The sequence below is a fragment of the Platalea leucorodia genome (assembly GCF_965183815.1).
Source record: "Platalea leucorodia genome assembly, chromosome: 2".
NCBI lineage: Eukaryota > Metazoa > Chordata > Aves > Pelecaniformes > Threskiornithidae > Platalea > Platalea leucorodia.
Genome location: NC_138824.1, coordinates 25,353,414 through 25,377,127, shown reverse-complemented (window position 1 = coordinate 25,377,127; position 23,714 = coordinate 25,353,414). Strand labels below are relative to the sequence as shown.

General features: G+C 40.5%; 1 protein-coding gene across 1 annotated transcript in view; it reads left to right on the top strand.

Moving 5' to 3' along the window:
• Positions 1 to 23,714, top strand: part of STARD13 (StAR related lipid transfer domain containing 13) — a gene marked incomplete at its 5' end in the record, with an annotated part of 256,335 nt that overhangs the window by 6,205 nt on the left and 226,416 nt on the right. The window lies entirely within an intron of this gene.

The following is a 23,714-nucleotide window of genomic DNA, read 5'->3' as shown; positions in this document are numbered from 1 at the left end:
ACTCTGAAGCACTTTTCCGAGAGGTACTTCGCTGTTTTCATTAATGAGGCACTGGAACTTAGGTGGAATTTAAGCTATCTGAAAACTGCCTCGCAATAGTTTCTTCGTCTCTAATTCAGTTGTCCAAGAGCAAAAACTAGTAAAGAACATATTAGAGTGAAGCACAAATTCCTTCTCCCATTCCTCCCATACTTTGGAAGTTTGTTCTTCTCTTTACCCTATCAAATTGAAACTCCACAACTAGAAGAGGAGAATGGTCACAAACTTGTGATGACTTCTTCATGAGAAATAATACGGTTATTATTATCTCCTTTTTGTTCATCTTCTGCAGACATGGGATGTCTACCCAGGTAGGAGAGCCAAGTGCTGGAATAACAATTGCCAGGGAGAAGAGAGTAGGAAGTTAAGGGGAGGAAAATGGGAAATGACTTGCCTAAGACAGGAGTGATGCACTGAGCTTTGTACATTCTTATTTCCTTTGTGCGTCTGTGAGATTTGCACTTTTTGTATTTCAATTATACATTCTCTAGAGCTGATAGGTGGAGACAAGATGAGTTGAACTTTGCAAAGTTTCTAGCATTTATGCTTGTTTTCTTCCTGCTTGGAAAAGGAGTTGGAGAACTGCTGATTACTTTAGCAATGATGCATTATTATCCATCAATGCATAACCACAATCAGCTCTTAATAATATAGTCAGATAAATGCTGGCTTAGGGACTCTAATTATTAATTTAAAAGAAAGAGTCTTTTATTAATTTCACAAATTTGAGGGACTAATGATGAACATAGCACTTTGTACAGAGTACATTTTTCTCTAATCTCACTATTCCTGATAATGTAACCATTTCGCATTAGGATATGGCATTTTTTGTGTCTGACTTCTTATTGTGATGGGAGGGAGCAATAAGTTGAAATATGCATCTTACTTCAGTGGAAATTAGCTGCATGGCTGTTTCTACTATGACATTATAGGAACTTTGGGAAATAACAGTAAAGTCAGGATTAGTAACTTAAGGATATGTTGAAAGATCATATCAAAGAGAACTGGTATATTGAAATCATGTAGAAAAACACGTAGATAGTATCAAAATTACTGTCTTTATCTCTTCTGTACATTTGCATGCTGCTTGCATGTTTTAATAAACATGAATGATTCATTGTTCATTACTAGAGAATTAAAAAATTAAAATGTATATGCCCTCAGAAAAGATGCACTTTCTTGACATCAGGAGATACCTGTCTTTCAAATCACAAGATTGTTTTCAGCAGGCATCAATGGCTGCTGGGTTGAATTTGGAGAAAACACACTAACTCTGGTTTGTAAAAAATATCCTATAAACTATTTTCAGCAATCCCAGTTTGGGTTCTGCCAAAAGCCTCCTGAAGAGAAGTTGTAATATGAGGAGACAAAATCTGTCCTTTTTCAAAAGCAAAGTTGATAAAGAAACTTCCATGTGATGGGTGGACTAGCACTCGAAAAATTCAGAGGGCTTTTTTGCAGTTGACCCTTCATGCAGGTTGAAATAATTTGTGTTGCAGAGTACCATCACTCTCCAAAAATGTATAGTATATGGTATATATTACCTCTATAGTGAAATTCTGAGAAAATTAAAATGCCAGGAGAAAACAGTAAAATCAGATAATTAGTCAGAAAACTCACCTTGACTTTCAAAGTCCTTCAGAAAATGTACAAAGTACATTTCAGGTTGGTGCTGAATTAAGTAATATGAAGTTACAGAAGGTGAGATTATTGATTTATTGCATACTGTGAAACCCTCAGGCTGTTCAAGTTAATGTTTAAAACTTTGGCCCTTAAGTAGTTTTCATAACATTATGAAAGACCTTTAGGCTAGCAGTTTCCACAGTGCGACTTCTGCCAGTAGTATCTGACAAAGGTTTTATGTTGCCCATCCTAGCTGTAGCTATCCTACTGAGAAGATACTGTGCTGCCAATGAATTTTGTTGCACAGCCCCATCATGGTCCCACGCACACATTCAGAGGCCTCATGAACAAAATTTTGGGAACTCCTGCTTTAGCCTGTTCATAAGTATTAGTGCATGTTTTGTATTTATCTTTAAAGCTTCGGAAGAATAAATAGTTAACATAATTGGTGTATTATACTAAAAGAGGAGAGTATTCATCTTATGTAACTTGGGTTATGACTTTTTCAGATATTGACTCCTTTGTTTGTTGTGTATTTGAATACTTCAGAATCATATGGCCACCTCGGAAAACAGCAATATTACTATTGCTCTTGCCAGAAAACATAAAAAAGATTATGTGCTTATGGTCGCACTAGGCCCATAAAATAAAAGAGGTATATCAAGATTCTTCTTTACAAATATTTGAAAATATCTGGAACCTGTGCAATGTGAGACCATTCAAGTGTTTCACGTATCTCTACAGAAGTAGAGCAAAAGTCAACAGAAAATAAGTCCTGTCTAAGTCAAGGCTCTGATGAACTACATTCCTCTGTCAAAGCATAGGAATAGGCACCTGCAAGAATTACAGACTGGGTCTTAGGGTGGGGGCAACCAGAAGAAACATGTAGAAATCTGTTAATCCGCTTACCATTGAAATTAAGATATTCCTTCAAAGTGCAGATGGAGATTCTGGATAAGCTGTGGGATGGGCAGTAAGCAGAACAACTTGTGAGACTGGAAACTTGCGCAAAAGGTGAGGGGATGGGGTTGGGTCACATTTTCAAGCTTGTTTGGCTGATAGGTGAGGATTTGGTATGTTTTTCAAGTCCAGCAATAGAACTGCAGTGTAGAAAAAAAAATAGCAAAATGTTACTGAATTAACAACCTTGCAAAGTGTATTTCATAATATGGCAAAGCTCTTAAGCAGGAGTAAGAAAAACGAGATACAAATTTCCTCACACGCACTAAAGTCCCACTGAAATTTTGGGGCACTTCCTATAAAGCATTTAGGTGCTTTGGAAAATTCTTCCTGGTAGCATATGCCCAGTTAATAAAAACAGATTCTAGTGATATATATAGGATCCCTCTGTCTTTCTTTGTGTGAAATTCCAATAAAATGTTAGCTTGATATTGTAATGGACATATTTCCATGGTAGTACCATGGGACCACAGACTCAATGATATGATTTGACATTCCCAGGGATCTATGATCATTTTGGTACTGCCATATAACCAGCTATCATATAACCAGTGATCTGTGCAAACACTGAGGTCCACGTTTGAAACAAATTTGGAGAAACTTAAAAACTTTTTTAAAATGTAATGAACTTCATAGAAATTTTAGGATGATGGATCTGAGATTTCATTTTATGACATTCTTGCGTGGTTATTTTCTGTAGGAGAGAATGTTGTCACCCTCAAGACTCTTCTTAACAATCACTCTAACTGTGGAATATTTTAAATTTTAATAAAAATTGAAATAGACTCCTCTTACCTATCCAAGTTTTTGTCCAAACTAAAAGTCTTGCCCAATTTTGAATTATCTCAGAGCTAAGACTTTTGCAGTGCAGGGAAGGGAAACCTCCTCTGAATTAGCCTGGAGTTCTCCAGAAATAAAATGGACAGGACATTGAGGCCAGCTCCTGCATTTGAAACATCTTTCTTCCAGAAATTAACTTCAGTAATATCTCTCCAGACTTTTGGATTGTATAACTGGGCTCTCTTTATCTGTGCTTTCTATGGATTCTGAAATTCTCTGGCATTTAGACTTTTAATCCAATGTTTCAAAAATCAAGTCTGGAATAGGTAATGTTTTAGTGCCAAAGATTTAACAGTTTATTTATACTGTATATTCAGAGAAACGTTGTCTGGCCTTAATCTAATCTTTGTGATGAAGTATTTAGTGATATGCTATATAATCTATTGTAAGTTTTGCAGTTAGTATTTATTGTTCCTATTCAAACAGTATAACGGTGAAATTTCAGTAGCTATGTAATGACAATTTTGTGCTGTGGCAAAAGCCTTTGCAGTTAGTCAGGGACTGATTTACTCACATTAAAATGCCAAAAAAGCTGCTAAACCTGCCAAGAAATAACAGAATATAACACTGCAACTTGTATGTATTTCATTCTGTAAGTACAGCATACATCAAGACCAAGATAAAAGTATGCAAAGCCAATACCTAGAAGAAAGTATACACAGACTGGCCAAGATAGCAATATAAATTTAGCAGTCGGCAATAAGCTGCTTTTTATTAACAACATGCCTGACCAAGATCAGTGCCTGTCCTGAAAGCGGAGTACTGACTATTTGTGCAACTAAGGATCTAGACTCTGAGAGTTCACCTCAAGCTGTACTTTTATCTGGTGTGTTATCAAAGTTTACTAAGATATTACAAATAACTGTAGATATAGATACATGGAAAAAAAATATGTTTGGGAGATGAAAGATGGTTAAACTAGAAAAGAACACCCCTGGAAGACCCTGTCTTTTTTGAAATAAAAGTTGGAATACTATCATGTATCTGTTATGCAAGAGAGCTATCAAGATGGCCCTCCACGTTGTGTTTTGTATAGCATAGATCACATGCTATCTTGAATTGCTCAAGCCGTGTAAGGGCTTAACAGTTTTAGTCTTATCTTGGGGGACACATAATGCCACTGAGGTAAATAAAAAAAAGAAAAGGAATGCTAAAAGAGAGAAACGGGTTTAAAAAGCCTTAGTGGGAAACCCCCAGTATTCCAAGCAAGCAGGGACGAACTCAGTTCTTTCTGAAGTAAAGGCAAAAGTGCATTATACAGCCTCAGAAAATGCTTTTGAAACCAAACTTTTCAGACATGACAAAGCCTGCACTTTGCATGTGAATGACAGACAGTAAACTCTAAAATTGCCACTTCAATGTTCTCACATAAAACTTTTTAAATAAAAGAATTTACCATGAATACGAACAACAAATAACAGCAAACTCTACAATAGCAAGAACTGCTGTAAGTTGGAATACATTAACAGTTGTTATCTCAGATCACCTTCTCTTTTGTGCAATGTTTCCATTTTGTATGAAGTTCTTAAGAAGATGGGTTTCAGCTGCATTAAATGGAATGGAGATATCTAAGCTAGAAAAAGACTAGACCTTCTGGATGGGTCTTCTTTTCTTATTCGGAAATTGTGTTCCAACGGTTGCAAATGCTAAGGAGTGGTCACACAAGCAGCTCAGGACACTCAGCATTTAATTCCAAGGCAAATTAAAATGAATTTGTAAAAGCAGCAAGTATGAGGCTGAAAACTGGACAAAATTAAGAAGGAAAATTCAGTTTATACATCCAATTTAAAATTGTCAGTATATACAAAAAAAAACCTTCTAGGTATGGCATGGCAAATAAAAGCATTCAGTTTTGCAAAGGAAGTAATTATTTTTAAATTTGGTGTTACTCCAGTTCAGAAAAAAACTCCCCAAAGATTCAAAATTCTCCAGTGAGAATGAGAGACAGTGAATGATTCCTCAGCCTGGGCGTGATATGTCAGGAGCCTCCAGCAGCTTGCTAGGTGGGCTACTAAGGAGCTTGTATAGCTTAACTGGCAGGTAAAGGTATTTTCCCCAGAGGAAGGTTGTCAGAATTGAGTTGTCTGTGAAAAGTAATTCAAGTTTGATAAATTGACAAATATCAATTAAATTTTAAAAGATCACTTGGATTCCAAAGGAAATTGCTAAGAGTTTGGCATTTTAAATTTTAAATTTAAACATATATGGGGTGGGTTGCAACTAGGCTGGTTTCTACATTGTCTACACAGTTTTTTTCCAGCAGGGCTAAACTATTTATTGATCGGTTTATGCACATTCTCACTCTAAGTGTGCGCTAGCCCACTTCCCCTTGTTGTTGTTGTTCTGTTGGTTTTTTTTTTTTTTAAAAAAAGGTGGCAATATCACACAGGACTGTACGGAGGCGAGCAGGATTGGAGAGCAAGTGGGAAAGCTTGTCACTTTTTTAAGTTCCTCAAGTGTTACATTAAGACAAACTATGAAAATACAAACGATGATCCTTCCAACTTTTATCTCAGCATGTTTGGATATAGCCCAAATGCTAATGCAGCACATAAAGCCTTCTCTGCAAGGATATCTAGATATGCCTCTTAAACATGCAAATCTTGCAATTCTGCATTATGCTGCTCTTTGCAAGGAAGATTTTGCTTATTACTGCTATTGTTAAGTCTCTTGCATTTCAAAATACTTTTTTTAAACCTTGTTTGAGGTACATCATTGGAGGAACTAGCTGAAGTGCTAACCACCTTGAATTAGGCTACGAATTGTTTGTTTTCAGTTATTTGCCAGTTATGTCAATCGATCTTTTTATTTGGATTATTGTGGTTGATGGGGTTTTGCTAAAATATTTCATATCACATGGCACTGAAATACTTGTGAATAGAAAATATCACTGCTGATAATCATCCCACAGACTTTTTTTTTCTTTCTTGTAATTCTCTGAGTAATTCGAAACCTTAATGTTTTCCTGTTCTTTTTAATAACCATTACTTTTCTAAATATAAACAAAGTTTACCGAACACCTTAACACAGATAAACACAATTTTTGAATGCTTTCAGTTATGGTACAAAGAGCCAGGCAAATGCAAACAACACTGAAGTACTCAAAATATAATGTATATTAGAACTGGAAGTCAATAATGGTTAGGCTAAACCTCAGCTTGATAGTGCAAACCCTGGGACAGGCTCATGCTTACAGCTTCACCTGTCTCAGAACATCTTTAGTGCATTTGTATCTTGAAGATTTTGCAAAATTCCTGTAGGTTTATAAAAGTAGCTGCTACAGATCGCACCTCTCTCCCAACCACTCTCATTCCAGCAGAAGTTGTCTGAAGCAAGGGCACAGGGAATTTGTCTGAACCTTAAGATTCTGGTAACTGTAGTCATTGTTTAGTGACCACCATACTCTTAAAATAAGACAGATTTTTTGAGCTCTAGGCCACAATCTCCAACCTTTCTGTTATACAAAAATATTTCTATGATATAAGCAATATGTTTACATGCTCTGAGGATACAGAAATTATTCTTTTCCTCCAAGAATGATGCCTAAGGCTACTCTATCAAGGCAACTTTTCTTCAAAATTGAGATCAAACTGATTTGTTTAACACAATGTATTTTATGGTTTTCAGCAGTTATCTTTTTCCCAAGATAAAAAGGACATGCTAAAATCTGTAATCACTGTTTCTCAGTTTATGATTAAAAAAGCCATGAAAGAGTTTTCATGAAGTAAGATGTCCAAGGGGAGCAAAATAGGCAAGTCAACATTATGCAGTAATAATACAACATTTCCACATACTTCACCATTAGATTTTTTAAATTTTTTTCCTAGCAAGACAGGGCTTCAGTTAGTTAGTTCATTAGTAGTTACAAATACAATGAACAGTTAAGTTTCTGAAAGCTGTTTTTATCAGTCACATGGTATTTGTCTGTTTCTGATCTCTGAAAGAAGAAATGTAGCTAAAATTCTGAAAGATTTAAGCAGATAACTAGCATTAACAATTAAAAATACAACATAAAATACATACTACATAAATTAATAAGGGATTAAGGAACATATGCATGCACAGACAGATGACTGTTCTTGTGCATTAGGTGCTGATCTTAAATTCAGCATTTAAACTCTACCTAATTCCTTCAGCTTCCTAGTTTCTGCATTTGCCATGAATATTCTTACAGTTTAGAAGAAAAAGAAGGAGCATAAACTACAGCAGAGTATTACCGTAGCACACCTGATATTGTGGCTTTTAGCATAGGCAGGCAGCAGGAACATATATCTCAGTTTACCAAAGAAAGAAAAAAAAACAAACCAGAAACACGGAGAAGTGACTTGCAAGAAGTGTCATTGGTAGAGCCTGTGGCCTGTTCAAAACTTCATGTATAAGACTATATGCTTCTCCAGGTTGAAAGCTCTTGCTGGTTTTATTTGGGAGGGAGGAGTGAAATCTGATCTGTTTAAATTAGGCAATTAATTTTCACCTAAAATTTAGATGTTTAAATATCAGTGGTTCCTGATCATCCACCGGGCCTGGTGGAGTAGGCTTGCTGCTCTCATAGTTTAATTTTCTTCCCAGAGAAACTAGGGATGTGAGAGGAAGACAAGAGGGAGTGGGAGTGAAGATGGAGCACACTAGGTCTTGCCTCAACATGGAGTTAAGACAGCAGCAGAATATTATCTGGATCTGGGTGTTAGGGAATGTATCCAGTTTCCACATTATAGAGAAAGCAGTCTGTCAAATGAAGCACATATAAATTCCTTATACAGTCAGAGGAAAAGACATTGGTGTCTTTGAAGAGCTCCAGAGGGAGATCCCATCTGATTAAGTGCAGGCATTTAAGAGACTTAGACAATGAAAAGAAAAATGTGCCTCTTCACTCATCTCCCTCACTTCCAAAAATTTGCACAAGGAGATTTATTTGTTGCTATGATCAGTGTCCTTATGTCATTTTGACAAGCTTCTTGTAATTGAAATGCTGCAACTCATAAGCCTTCTCAAAACAGAGAATACAAAACATTAAAACTGAACAATGTACATGTACTATAAATAACACCTGGAGCTAGTTTTTTCTAGTCACCAAGTCTAATGATATTTCTGATTTAAACAGCGTACTCAAACTTACTCCTACCTCCCTTTAACTTTGGCCAATTCAAAACAAACAAACAAAAAATTTTACTATTTGTGTTAAACTGTATCTTTAGTTACAGATATCTTTAGTTTACTTCCTCACACCTAATGATTTTTTTTCCAGAAAAGATTTTCAATGATGTACTTATCTGCTGCAATTTTGCCACATAAGATAATTATTTTCTTTTGTGTGTCTGTTCTTAACACACTACTCTTCCCCCTGGCTGACATTCAGAAAGCAACTACGTCCCTGTCTTGATCCTTGGCTACTAGAGCTGGGCTTCTAAGGAAGTTCGCTGAATTAATCGAGGCTCTGCAAGGAGCTACGTGGCAGGGCTGACACCTAAACAGAAGCTGTTGAGAAAACCCTTTCCTCCTTATGAAAAAATACAACAGCATGTGGGATGAGTGACCCAAATCCTATAAAATCATTGAATAAGAACTGAACAACCCATCACCTCCCTCACAATGTATTTTTCTTCAATTTCTTGATCAGGGACTAATTGCCCTTCATGATGGAAAAAATGTCATTTATAAAAGCAAGTATCTCAGGTTAGGAAGTGAAAATTTATTGTCCTACTGTTCCTACAGAATTCACCCAATAACCCCATGATGATTATCTCAGAAAAGTAAAGAATTGTTCCAGCGTTTTTCAGATTTAAGATCATCACACTGACATTCTGAAGAACTAATGCATCCTGCTGTCCTATGGCCTCCTGGCCAACACCTTTCAGCACCTCCTGCTCCCCGATCCATTCCCCACCTCTCAGTGTTTTCCCACCGTACTCCAGTCCTCTCCCAGCACTATTGCATTGTCTCCGGTTTCCATGTTCCACTATTTTCTCCACACCTGCCCATGTCTCCCCTATTACCCTTTCCCCAGAATCTCCCCAAAGCCCCCACGATTCTGGCACGAGACATCACGTGCTTTAGCTGTAGGTATTTTTTCACTGCCTGGCCAGTTAGCACACATACACCCTCATCAGCGGCGGCTCAGAAAAGATATGGGCTGATATCTCCTCATCTCAGCTTATGGTGGGCAGTTATTTGAGTCTCTTGTGTTTATCCAGCCGCAATTTTGATTAAACTTCAAAGTTTGATCTCTCTGATATTTCTTCCCATTTTTCAAACTGGCTTGAAACTATCTAAAATGCTCAAAAGTTGTGGGGGAAATGCCACAGCAGTTGAGCAAGCACCAAGACAGAACAGTATGACACTGTTCTCATAAGACACCAAGCCAAAAAAAAAAAAAAAAAAAAAAAAAAAAAAAAAATTACTTAAAGTATAATTACTTTACATGTAAGTACCAATAAAATATAATGGAGGAAACTCAGAGGAAAAAATATATTTAGCATTTTAATTAAACCTATAAATTTCAATAATGAACACTTAGGAAAAGGCTATTACAAAAAGTAAATGAAACTAGACCATCCTGAAGGAAAAATTAAGATAACTGATTTTTAAAAGGTATATAAAAATATTTTGATTGATAGGGTCCAATATGTTTGAGTTTTATTTATTAAGGAAGAATAGAAATTGGAGTTTTATTTATTATCATTTGTACTGAACCACATGACAAAGAAGCCCAATTAAAATTAAGTTCCTCTGGCACTAGGAGCTGTACTGTAACTTGATTCAATTCATGCTTCAAAGCCTTGACTCTCTGTTCTACCAGTTTCTCCGGAGTGTCGTGATGTCAAGATAGGAGGCTGATCCTCCAAATCTGGATCTGATACTTTGCCAGACCTCACTCTTGGTAATTAAAGGAACTGTGATTACAGCCTGACTTTGGCTTCCAGCACCCAGGATTTCTATTCTTCCTCCCTCCCTATATCCTGCCCTTTCATGCCCCAAAATATAATGGGCTTTGAAGAAAAACCCTTTCACATCATCAGAAAGATCAAAAAATGAGACTGTCCAAATCTGCCCACTCAGGCTCATTTTAATATGTCAAACCAAATAAGCAAATCTTAAATGCTTTTGGAAGTGCTTAATTCTAGACATTCTTCTCTTGAGCTGTGATGAAATCCAGGAGTTTGAAGAATTTTCTCTCTTGTCTGAAGTCTCCTTTTGTGTTCAAATATCAGAGCTGAGCTCAGGCTGTCTCACCACTAACAAAAGGAATCAACTGTCCCAAGGCAAACTGTGGTACAAGCAAATGGTTCAAACACAATTATGAATGCAGTCGTGTGTCTCTGACATCCAGTGTTGCCTAACTTTCAGAATTTGGGTAAATTTTACATTTATAACTATCTGACGTCCATGAAGTTCGTGTTATTCATTAAGACTATTGAAATCAAGGCAATTTAATCAGATCTCGGATTTGATATAACTATTTTCCTGAGGTTGAGCAGAATCAGTCTCGACTGAGTCAGCATGATTTATTATGACATCTGTCAGTGTCTGACAGAGGGGCAGGTTGTCTGTGTGGAACATTACAGATTTAATTTTCAGTAACGTGTGTATGTAACTATTTAGACAGTCAGCCATGTTTACGTGCAGTGCTTGTACGGCAGTAACTGTAGCTTTGAACGTAAAAGCAGGAACTTCCCACCAGCGTGTGCAGTTGCAGAAGTATTTCTGAAAATCTGTCTTTAGATTACTTGTAAGCGTTGTCTACCTCTGCTTAGATGTGCAGGCAAGGCGGCAGTAGTAGGCTCCGCACGCTCAGCTCTGCACGAAGCCCACCTTCCTAGCTGAAGTGCTCATTCATACTGGCGAAACTGAGGCAGGGCCCTAAGGAAGAGTCATAGAATCATTGAATTGTCAAGGTTGGTAAAGACCCTTAAGATCATCAAGTCCAACTGTTAACCTAGCACTGCCAAGTCCATCTATACCATGTCCTCGAGTACCATATCTATCCGTTCTTTAAATACCTCCAGGGACGGAGACTCAACCACTTCCCTGGGCAGCCTGGTCCAATGCCTGACTACCCTTTCGGTGAAGAAGTTTTTCCTAATATCCAACCTAAACCTCCCCTGGCGCAGCTTGAGGCCGTTTCCTCTCGTCCTATCGCTTGTTACTTGGGAGAAGAGACCGACCCCCACCTCGCTACAGCCTCCTTTCAGGGAGTTGTAGAGAGCGATAAGGTCTCCCCTCAGCCTCCTCTTCTCCAGGCTAAACAACCCCAGTCATTTTATGAAGGCACAAAGCCGGCCCCAGTTGTGACAGTTTTTATACTAAGACAAAGGCGCGGGGGAGGCTGCTGGGGAAGGAGGGAGGCAGGGGGCAGCTCGGCGTCCCCCTCACGGCCGGGGCACCCCGGCGGCTCCTCGCAGCCGCCCCTGGAGGCGCTGAGGCCGCGGCCCGCGGCGGCCCTGGAGACAATGGGGACGGCGCGGCCGCTCCCGCAGGGCCGGCGGGAGGCGGCTCCAGCGCTCAGCCTCGCCCTCTGGAGGAACGGCTCCCCGTTGACTCCCGCGCAGCCGCCGCGGCCGTTCTCCTCAGAGAGCCCGTGAGGGCGGGGCGCGGAGGGGACAATGGGCCAGGCAGCGCTGGCTCCCGCTGCCCTCGCCCAGCGCCCCCGCGGCCGCCGCTGCGCCCCTCGGCGGGGCGAGCCCTTCCCCGCGGCGGCAGCGCCCTTCCCTCCCGGGCCGTTAGGGCGCGCTCTCGGGCCGCGGGCGCCGCGCCGCGCTGCCCGCCAGGTGGCGCTGCCGCCCCGCGAGCCGGCGGCCGCCCTCCCGCCCTCCCCTCCCGTCTCCGCCCTCCAGTGACGTCAGAGCGGCGGGCGCGCGCCCGCGCGCTCCGCAAGGGCGGGGAGCGGGAAGAGAAGCGGAAGCCGGCGGAGCTGCGCGCGCACCTCGGGGCGCTGGCCGAGGCGCGGGCCCCGCCCCGCCCCTCCCCCCGCGCGCGAGCTCCTGGAAAGGGCGGGCGGTGGCTGGGGCCGTTGGGCGCGCGGGGGCGGCCATGCCGTGACGTGTGGCGGCGGCCATTGTCGGCGGGGAGGGCGGGAGGCCGCTCCGCGGGGCCCGCGCCCCGTCAGCCGCCCCTCCGCCCCCTCGTCAGGGCGGCGCCGTCTCCTCTCACGCAGCCACCGCCGGGGCTGCTCCTCCTCTTCCCCGGCGCCGCTCCCAGCATGGCGGCTGGGCGGGGGGCAGGGCGCTCGCCGGCTGCCTGGCGGCCGCCCGTGCCAAATGGCCGAAGAAGCCGCCGTCTCGGCGGGAAGGGGCGCGTCTGCTTCAACATGTGCCCTGAACCCGCCCGCCCTTGCCGGGGGAAGGGGGTGCTGCCGGCGGCTCCCCTCAGCCCCGCTCGGCGGGACGTGGCGGCCGCTGCCCTGGCCCGGGGGTGGGGGCCGGGCCGCGCCGTGCGCTGTGTCAGGACGGGCCTGGCCTTCGTGCGCTCCTCAGCGGTGCCGCCACGGCCTCGGTGCGGCTGGCGGCGTGCTGTGCCCTTGAGCACAAGGGTGTGGGGGCAGCACAACCTGGTTTGTGAGTTCTGGTGAAATAAAGCTTCCCCAAGTGAAGGACGGGAAACAGCAAGATATTTCAGCGTGTCCCCCCCCCCAAGTATGCTGCTGCCAAACAAATTATTTGGGGCTAAATACTGGAGCGATCTGGGTGAAATCTGATGGCCCAGAGATCATAATGCTCATAAATTGCTTTTTAGACTGAAGCGGAGAAAAACTTTGGGTTTTTTCTGCCGGATGATTTTTGGAGGAAAAAGCCTTTGTGGTGCCTTTTACTGGGTGTATCTACTGTCTTGTGTCCAAAATCCCACAGGGGGTTCTCTGCTGCTGTGAGAGCTGCTGGTTTGAAATTCGGTTTCTCTCTTAACTCTGATGTGATGTTACGAGTATGCCTATCATAAAATAAACATAAATTAAAGCACATGCGACCTTTCATTTGGTGTGGTTATACCCAGGCGTTCTAGACCTGCAGGTCCGTGTTATATTGGGACAACCACAAGGACTTTTGTCGAATTATATTGGTATAATATGGGGAAGCTTGGCCCAGGGTTGTGTACACCTTACACGCAAACTGTAACTTTTCATAAATGTTCTTTGTTATTTTTGTTTAACACATAAGCATAACTTGGCGTGAAGCTAAGTAATGTGAAATAATATAGGGATGTTTCAGCAATTATAGTTGCATTTATTTAAGAAAAACATGTTATTTTTATTTTACATAAGTTTTTGAAGTAATGTTAGCAATATAACTTGTTTCTCTAAAATTTTCAAGAGTTTCAGAAGTGGTTAATAGAGTCATGGATTTGTTAAAACACATTTAAGTATATCGATAAATACTTAACGCACAGCAAATCCATAGATTGCATTTTAACTTATTTTTGAATAGTACTGAAGCCTAGTAGTTAAACCTGGATACTTAGGTGTCAAACTTCCAGTGACGATCTGGGAATCATGCCTAATTACTTCTCTGGGCCTGGGATTAATGCCCGCTCTTTGTTGTTAGCTTGATGAAAATCCGTTCAGGATATAATTTAGAAGGTTTACATTATTTCAATTATCTGCTATTCTCTTGTTCTCTCATAATTCATGTTCCATCCTTTTCCCCATCACCACCTATTCTTAGCCACCAAAAATATCTTCCCTTCTGCCAAGCTTTCTCTTCTTTGTCCTTGAATGCTCCTTAATTCCAGAAGGTACCTTTCACTCTTTATTTTCTCCAGTCATTTCTGCTTTCTGTTTAGAATTGTATTGCTAACGTTAATATTTCTTTTCAGTAGTAGATTGCAAGAACTTTTGGGCAGGGAACAATGTCAAATTTGACAGAACTCCATGAATGCTTGTGAATCTTGGAAAGAGTATCCTGTTCATCCTGTGCAGTGGGGCTTGGGGTTTTTTTGGTAGTTTGTCATAAATATGATAGTACTGCAGTCATTTTACCAGTTTCATATTTATCAATAGTGGTTTTGTGAGTTATGTTTTTGTATATAATGTAGGCACCAAAGAAGCACTGTATGACTACCTCAGAAAATAGTGAATAGCTGAAGTTCCATAGTACATGGAGACAATCTCTGTTATCAGTTTTCTTGGAAATTCTTTCACTGTATATATGAATTTTTAAAATTAAAATAACTGAAGATGAGGTACATAAGAATGTTGGTATTTTAAGAAAAAAAGTGTTAAGGTTATAGTTACCTACACAGAGATTTTTCTTTTTTAAACTCTTCTGACACTTAAGTGTCAAGATAGGTTCTTTAGCTACATTTAGAAATATGTCAGCTAGTACTAGACCTCTGTCTTTATCCTTTACCGTCGTATTTTTTAGAATCTGCTCCAGAATTGTTCAAGGAAACGTTGACACTGATATTTTTAGAAAAATGCCTCCACTCGTGTGTTAGATTGCCAGGGCAGCCCTGGCGCTGGCGTGCAGGGGTTGGTTCGCAGCTCTCGGGGCCTTTAATGCCCTTTGCCCACACACCGAGCACCAGCTTCCATCAAGGTGCTCTGACAGTTGTCCGATTACCGTGGGTGGTGGTGTGCCGAGGAAGTAGACAAATCCTCGCTTAATTCAACTACTATATTAAATAAGATTATTACTTTACCAATTTTAGTTACCGTTTTATTAATACTAAGCGTAACCCTACTTCAGCTGTTAAAATAACAAGTGAAACACAGGACGGACCGATGAGCCATTAACAGTTACGTGCTGTCCGCAGCTACACCCTGACTGGCGAGTGGGGAAGGGCACCCGCGTGGGCTTGTGTTGCTCAGGGTGGGGTGGTGTTTCCCCGCTCCAAATCGGGACATGCCACGCAGCTTACTTTGCTCTGGGTCCGGCAGCGAGAGTGAGGCACTAGTGCCTCCTCTCTTGAGGCTCCGATGCTTTACGCTGCAGGTAAGCCTATCGGTGGCTTTTCCTCTAGGGCTTCTGAAGGCCTTTCCCCGAAGTTTGCTTGACTCTTTATGGCGTTTGTGTCGGGGACCTCCTGAGTGTTACATGGGTCACAAAATCATTTTTTATATTATCCTACCAGTGTCCCTTTTATCTGCTGTAACTGTTTTCTTCTTCGTGTTACTTTTCACTACTAGTCTGCAGCAAAGACTGTGTGGTTTCCACCAGGCACACTCATTTTCCTTTCTTACAGCCAGTAGGGGTGAAGTTTACTCTATACATATTTGTGTCCAGCAAGGTCATGGCACCAGCAGAGGCGTCTGTGGGCTCCACATGGGTATTTGTCTTCCCTACATTCTTCTAAATGAAAATCACTTCCAGTATAGGAGAAATATGTTCTAATTTCTCCATAGAACAGAAAAAGAACGAGAACAAGGATCTGGTGAGCAAGAAGCAAGTATGCATAAAGATTTTCTTGGTTTACTAGTATAGTATAAGGAGGGGCTGTATGTACCACACAAGCATAGCATTAGAGCTTTAACTCGTGTTAGCATTTAAAACTGCTAAGGTAGCAGTCATTCACACTTTGGAGAAGAAATTTTTTTCTCCGTACTCATTTTACTAAGATGCAACCTGAGCTGGTTTGCATTTATGTCTTGGAAGACCTAGATCAGACTAGAGTATTTATTTACTGTCACGGTCTGGTATTTAGACTAGACCATTTATTTACCAAAGACCTCAAACATTACCACAGAAGAATTCAGAATAGCCTTTTACTTCTGTTGGACCTCCATCAGGCTATGCACGTGTTTAGTAGAAGACGGAGGTTTCAGATGGAGCAGTGGACCTTGCGGTGTTTTGTAGTGTGCATGTCTAAGTGAAAATGTCTTAACTGAAGAGCTGCTCTTGTCATGGTTTTGTTGGCTATGATCTGAGAATTCGTCCAGAACTGCACTGAATTTTTAATGTTTGGATCAAATCCAGAAGAATCTAGGGCATGGGCAGAATTTGGTTGCTTAACATGAAAGTCCTGCTCAGTTTGCTGCTTAAATTAGTCCACTGTTGTACAACTTGCAGCTTGTGGTACTGAAAACTGAGAGAGCATCCTGGGTGAAATACCACGTTATTATTGGCCTTTCTTTACGCATCAGCTGCTGACCACTCTCTGAGACTGGCTATTAGGCTAGCCAGGCATTGATAAAGTGTGTGGGGGGGGTGGTGTTATTTTTCTGGGCTGTTTTCTCAATTTAAGACCTCCTGCTTGCTTTTCTCCTGCATGTGTCAAAATCGTACAATTTATTCTAAGACCAAGAGCTTGATGGTTGTCTTGCAGCTAACCTTGATTGGGAGGCAGCACATAGGTGGGACTGGTTACTCTGAGTCACTTTGGTGGACATAGAGCCTACATGCATATCCTGAGGATGAAGGTTTCCACAAAATGCAATGAGGGCTGCTGCTTTCTTTGTAAAAGAAAGAGGTGCAGTATTACTATTTTCCATAATTTAGTGGTTTGTCTCCCCCAAAAGAGAAGGATTCAGCTTTCTCAACTGTTTGAAAGACATTAGCGTATGTTTTCTACCTTCCAGAAGAATTTCTGATGGTAAATTTTTATGGGCATAGGTTCTCCTCTTGTAGTTTTGCCTGTGCAAAAATAATTCAAAATTTCTTGGACAAATAAGAGAAACTACTTGTAATGGAAGCAACTCAAATGCGTAGCCTGGGGATGAAGTGCTGTTTGTAGGACTAGGAAGACCAATGCCCTAGTCTTACCAAAGTGCTTATATATTTCATAGAGCATAGCTGATGGCTAAAACTCACAAAACTTTTATGATCTGTTCGCCTCAAGGTAGGTGCCACAACTGGTAAAGCAGATTTTCATGCTTGTTTCCTCTTTGGCAAGGAGAGGAGGAATTTCCTGCACAGACACTTGTACCCAGTACTAAAGTGATAGAGTTTTTCTTCTCCCTGCTGATTTTTAAAATGATTGGAGAGCTGATATAAAATGCATTAGGCCAAAGATGAAGCTGAGCTCAGCTCTTCTACATCCTGGATAGTTCTAACCACATTTTATGAAGAGATAAACCTTTTTTTAAGAGAACAGATTAAGTCCTATTCCAATCTCAGAAGGTAATTTATAGGTGCAACTAAACACACCGGGGAGAGGGAGCTGTAAGTTACCCGTTCCAGTATGTAACTTTTTGTGGATTTAGTGGCATGAGATCCCTCAGCTTTTGTGAAACCCAGTCTGAAACACACCATTGCTTAGTCAACAGACACTGCAGGAGGACACCCTTCTGCAAACAGGCACAAGGTGGTTACATTTTTTAAGGTAGTCATGGTAAGTGTTACAGTATTTTGAAGTTAGTAATTTTTGGTGTAGTAGAAGTTAAATGCATCTTAAAGTCTGTGTGTGTAAACTGTTTTGACATTCACGGTTACTCCTTGTGATGTGCGGATACAATCACTGCTGCAGATGGTGCCAAACCAAATGCAAATGGATGGCATCAGGAATTTGACTACTGCTTAGAGCAGGCATTTGGGATACAAGAAGCACCGTTGACTTCCTCCACATTGTAGGGTGGAGGAAATAGAATAGATAAATGATGAGCTGGCATCTGCTCTGAGGCAGCTGAGGATGGGATAACCCAAGAGGATAATTCATGTGCTGAAACAGGAGCAGATGTCAATTAAGACAGCTTGTCTGGCCATTGGGGTGCCAGTTCTGTAGCACGTCTCGACAGTACAGGCTTGTCAGTCAGCCTGTTTGTGAAATTTGGTGTTGCCTGACATCATAATTTGTTAGAAGGTGGAGAGTTGCTGTAGACATTATGAAGTGGGAAAATAAAAAAAAGGTTTCTTAATCATTTGAGCAAACCCAAATTACAGTTTGATGTTAAAACCAGCCACATGCCGTTTTAAGTTGTCGTTTTTTAAGTAAGAAGGCCAGTACGAAACTAGTTGCTTTTACTAGTTGAAACAAAACAAACCTGCAACAGAGTTTTCATACCAGGCTGTCTGGGACAACGGGCTACTGCACTTTAAACTTCTGCAGTAGTGTGCAATTGTTTTCCAAAGCATTTTGCCCCACACCTTTTCTTCAAGTAAATTCCTTTCTTTTCTCCTTCCAGTCTCACTTTCTGGTCTTGGATAAAGCACCATGCTGATACAGCTTATGGCTTTCAGTCCCAGAAATCAGCTCAGGTTTCTTCATCTGGGAAATATTTCTATAAACCAATATTTGGAAGACTCCCTTGGTACCAGGGCTCCCGTCCTGCCTAGCTTAGAGCAGTAGTCCTTAAGAATTGATGCAGGAACACTTGAGAGACAGGACTTCAGGGGTTTGTTTTCTTTCATATGATGGACATTATCACTATGCAAGATCAATGTGTTGATTGCAAATTAAAGGCCAATTTTGCCAATTCACTGTCTGAGAGATTAAAAGCTGTTATAAAAAGTAATTGAGTCTATTTCTGAGCTGGTATGAGTTTACCTTTAAAAAGCAAAATAGTCAAACACATGAAATGAGGTAAAGGTTGTGTTACATTATTTTCTCATGGTACCACCTCTTTGGGTTCCCTTTTCTCCCATGTTGTGCACCTTTTAATCACAAAAAAAAACCCCAAGTGTGTATCCTTATTGTGCTAGGTCTTGAAGTTAGCATTTCGACAATATTTTTCTATGTTATACTGTATTAATTCGCAAAGACATAGCTAATAGTTTACTAAAGTGCAAACATGTAGGTTGTAGAAATGTACAGTTAAGCTTAGTGAAAGAAGATGAAGTCAGTTATGTGGTGGCACTGTGAGGGGAAATGGAGAAAAACCAGAAACAACCTTAAGAGTCTTTAAAAATAGGTGTAATTTGCTCTAGAGCATCAAACACTTAGAAGGTTTCATCAGACTCATACAGTTACAGCTTGCGTCACTTCTGAAAACCTGTTTGAAGAAATCAGGAGCTTGGGGCAGCATGCCCTCGGGCAAGGAAGCACAAAGGAGAAGGTGACTGGGCAGGAAGGAAAAGGAAGCTCCATTCACAGGTGTATTTAAGAAGTGTAAATATCCTAGGTTTGGGGGAAAAGGGTTCATCCTGGAAAAGGTATTTCCTTTAAAACCAGTTAAATTAACACTCTATTAGTATTTCTGTACCTTTTCTTTGGGAAAACTGCTGAGATCCTAATAGCCCATCTTAGGTGAATACTTCCATGTTTTGGGGATCAGAAGGATCCCCATTGCTCTGAATTTTATGCAATGTCCCTGAAGAGCTTTCTCTTTCCCAGCAACCTAGCTATGCGCGTGGTTTTGCCTGCTGACTTGAGAGACTGAAGAGACTTCCCTTGATCATCTCAGATGGATAGCAATACAGTTCTTAGAAGTGGAAAGGTTGCTAACTGCAGCGTTTACTTTACCTGCTTTCCGAAGGAGGAAGGTGCCACAAGTTAGTTGTCCATCTAAAAGCTCTATAAATATTTGAGCAACCGTATAGTGGGATATGAGGGAAAATTCCCTTTGAAATATCTTATCTTCAATATAGAAAGCACATATACATCTATTTTGAGAATAAAAGAGTTCTTTGTATTCTAAATACTTTTTTTTCAGGAGGATTTTGTATAAGGAACCAATCTGGCTTCCTCCCTCAGTCCCTGTAGGCAAAGCCACCAGTGGCTGAGAGACCTTCTTTTACACAGAGCTGCTTTTGAGAACGGAGGAGCCCCATCAGTGCAGCAAGAGCAAAATATGATATTTGGTCTCTGAAATATTTCCACAAAATCATTCTTTGCAGATCCAGGCTGTACATCAGAGAGAATTTTATCTAAGCCAATTTAATATTAGGGAGGAGGGTTAAATAGCATTGGTATTTTTTTATTTGGAGGTTAGTCATTTATCACTTGAAGTTGTACAATACATTACTTATCAGAACAATTGGACCTATTGAAAGTCTCTGAAGTGAAAGCCACAAGTTACCAGATAAATTTAGAGTTGTGTAATTTTCTCATAACCCTTCACTTAGAAGCCTTCCTGCTTCCAGTATAGGATGAGATCTGGCAGTGAGGTTAACCCTGACCTCTGAGTGTTCTATATGGACTTGTTCATTGCTACCACATTCTTTCAGTTTAAATTTAGATTTGCTGGCAGCTATTATGCCTGTTGCAATAAGCTTCATGGGCAAAACATTGAAACAAATACGCCTTTTATCACAGATGTTTTTGCTGAATAAGATTAGTGAAGAACACTTGAAAGCTGAAAAACAGGGTGCAGAAGCCTTTGGTCCAAAAGGCACAAATAGTTGAACGTGTGGAATGTATTTACTTCTCAGTCTAAGGAAAGAGCAAGTAATTGTTTAGGTGATGGAACGTAATCTTGCGCCCGGTTTACCTCTGTAATTTGTTATTGGTAATAATGAAATTTCAGCTATGTAAGTGAACACAGAATCTGGATGTGAATGTGTACATGTAACAAAACCAAAAACAGTTTGCTGTTCTAGAACAAGCTGTGGTTGCTGTAGGAAGTAGCAACCTACAACTAAATTTTATGTTTGGCTGATTGCTAAATGTGTCTTAGTAAATATTAAACAGTTGGGTTAGTTCTTCATATACAATAACTATCTGAAGCATAATAGCTGCATTTGTAACTGCTTTAAGTTTAAGGAACTGCATACCACTTAATAGCGGATGATACTTCTGTTTTATGATATTTTTATTCTTTTTTGTCTAACCTGAGTATATGGGACTTGAGAAATCCATATGGCAAAGGAGTTCACTTTCAAGGTCAATATGTCATTCTCTGCCTAATGTATGACATGATCTTCAGAGACAAGGTTGCTCCACCTTGAAAGATTTGTTAGATGAGGGATTCTCTGGTCTCACTTTCTACTACTGCTCATGTGTCTAGGACAGGATGAGAGGAAACGGCCTCAAGTTGTGCCATGGGACGTTTAGGTTGGAAATTAAGAAAAATTTCTTCACTGAAAGGGCTGTCAAGCACTGGAACAGGCTGCCTGGGGAAGTGCTTGAGTCCCCATCCCTGGAGGTATTTAAAAGACAGGTAGACGTGGCTTGTAGGGACATGGTTTAGTGGTGGACTTGGCAGTGCTCGGTTAATGGTTGGACTCGATGATCTTAAGGGGCCTTTTCCAACCTAAATGATTCTATGATTCTATATTCCGAGATAACATACAAAAAGTGTTTCTGTAATGCACTTTAACTCTCTAAGCTTTTCAGGTTCTTCAAAAGATAACAGCATTCCTATGCATTGCTGAATGATTGCGGCTGCAACAAAGAAAGGAGACCTTGAGAGTGTATGGAAAGGAGTGTTCTCCCTGTATACCTTTTTAGGGGAAAAACAATGAATAAAGCAGACCATAATTTAGAGTAAGATTTTTTTTCCTTCTGAAGGGCAAGAGACAAAAGTTTCCAAAGATGCTCCGACCCTACTGCCTCTGCAGTTGCTATGGGCAGGATACACTGATACTCAGCTCTTCTGAGCATTTTGATAGCGTCCAACCTAGTTACTAGGGCTGAACACTGGGGAGCTGTGTTCCTTGTGAATGGATTAGGCAGAATTTATTCACTGGTTAGAAGTCCTACTGTGCAGGCTGTATATTTTTGAATGTAAGTAGCATCATGTTTTTGCTGTTCAGCAGGATTTTCAGGCAACCTTTGAAATACGTAGCCAATCAGCATTCATTCCAAATGGCGCTTTTGTGCCAAATTTCCAATTAGTGAATGGCATTTGTTAACTAGGCCCATTTGGCTTTATCTTGAGGGATAATGAAAACCCATCTTTTTCCTCATCCCCTTAATAGACACAATATAGAGTCTTACTGAACTAAAAAAGACAGAACTGAATGGAGAAAGCTAGGAGAGTTATAGTTTGGGGAAACTCTTTAGGACTTGTATTTTTAAGGAATGACTGTGGTTTGAGTTCTGTTACAGTAAAATAAGAAATTTATAAAAATAAAGGGGTTTGGTTCATACAGACGTCTTGCAGAGTGTTGGTGAATGCTGGACGTATTGTACCAGTAGGTAAAGATTTGCCGAGATAAAGGCAAAGTCTGCCTCCCAATGTATGGAGCTGTACTTTTTACAATAATGCTATATCATGTATGTATAGTATCTCGTGCATTTGGAGTGTCTTCATCAGAAATATTTGGAAGCCTTTCTTAAAGTCTTCACAAATGTTCATCTTTGCATTTTCCATGGAAAACGCTAAATTAGAGACAACCTCTCCAGCCCCCCAAAATACTCTTTTCTGTCATGGAACAGAAAATGAACTGTTTGCACTTGTGTAAATCTCTCCTACTTTTTATTGAACTCAAAAATTGTAACTTCTAATGTAAACTTCAATGTTTGTCACCTGGCAAGTATAATTTTTGCATAGCTCACTGAAATCAAACACATTGCACTCATTTCCATATGTAACTATTGCCTCAAAATTGTTTACCATTGATCGGTAAGAAAGCATATTCTTACAGCTCCTTTTTTCTTAAATTACAGTTTAACTGTGTTGAGAAATAGAACCCTCAGATTTTGACAGACTTTCTACATTCATTGTGGCTGGAGTTTGGGTTGGGTTATGTGGTTTTTCCTTGTTGTTGGGTTTTTTGAGCATTCTTTGGTATTGGAAAGATCAGTATGTGAGGAAGCATAACTACAGGAAAATGTAGAATCTTTACTTTGTCTAGAAATGGGTGTTGTAGACATGTATCAACATGCACACTTCCCTGTGTAAGATCATCTCGCTCAGAAAGGATTCGAGATGGGAATGTCTTTTGGTGCTCACTTCCTGTGGAGCACCCTGTATTTCCTATATTTTACTTTGAAATGTTTGGGAAGACAATGGGGAGTAATCAAAGAATCTGTTTAAATAATTTTAATAGTTACAGAGTTGAAATACAGCTTAGCATTTTTAACAGCATTTCAGGAAAAATACATGGAGGTTATAAAACTTCTGGAAATTCCAAATAAAGATTTGGAAAACTAAAGATTGGATATTTAATTTTCTGTGTTTCGAAACAATCCCTACAAAGATAATACTAGCCCCTCTGAAGGGAACATGCTCCTACTGGTAATCTGGGACCAGATGTCTGATGATCTGGGGCCTTAGTTACTGTGGTGAAGATGAGCAATTCCATTAGTAAAAATATCTGTCAGGATAATATTGGAGTGAGCCTCCTGGATTCTATTCCTAAAGCTTTTTTCTATGATAGCGAGCAAATTACAATTATCTCTCTGCCTCACTTGTGAAACCCTCATAAGGAAACAAATCACCATAAAGATTTATCAGGTAAGAATAATAACAATATTCATCTAGCTCCCCTAGGTATCGTGGAGTGTTA